The 382-nt window shown below is 31.7% G+C and overlaps 1 protein-coding gene across 2 annotated transcripts in view; it reads right to left on the reverse strand.

The window, feature by feature from the left end:
* The window catches only part of slc7a9 (solute carrier family 7 member 9), a 17,502-nt gene that overhangs the window by 13,012 nt on the left and 4,108 nt on the right, over positions 1-382 (reverse strand). The gene's annotated exons all lie outside the window — the stretch shown is intronic.

Here is a 382-nt window from a genome sequence, read left to right on the forward strand (position 1 = left end):
AATAATGTTCTTTTTAGCAGCATCATATGACCCCTTTAATTTAATCTATTTTATACCTTCAGGTTAGCTTTGCCATTAAAGTTCATCTTTAAAAATGACATTCTTTGACACAAAAAAGTATTATTTATGAAATTATAGTGAATTTGGGCATACGCTATGACACTCGCTATGATAAATACTGCAAGTGGAGTGATACAAATGGTAAAATGGTTAAGAATTTTGTGAATTTTTTAATGAAAGATCAAAAAGATAAATGATGCAGATTGATTTTTACAGCCGCCTTTGCTCATATTTACCAAGGGTACCAATATTAGTGGGCGGCACTGTATATATACATATACAGTGGGTACGGAAAGTATTCAGACCCCCTTAAATTTTTCAC

This window comes from Sinocyclocheilus anshuiensis, unplaced genomic scaffold (assembly GCF_001515605.1).
Source record: "Sinocyclocheilus anshuiensis isolate Anshui unplaced genomic scaffold, SAMN03320099.WGS_v1.1 scaffold1677, whole genome shotgun sequence".
NCBI classification, from domain to species: domain Eukaryota; kingdom Metazoa; phylum Chordata; class Actinopteri; order Cypriniformes; family Cyprinidae; genus Sinocyclocheilus; species Sinocyclocheilus anshuiensis.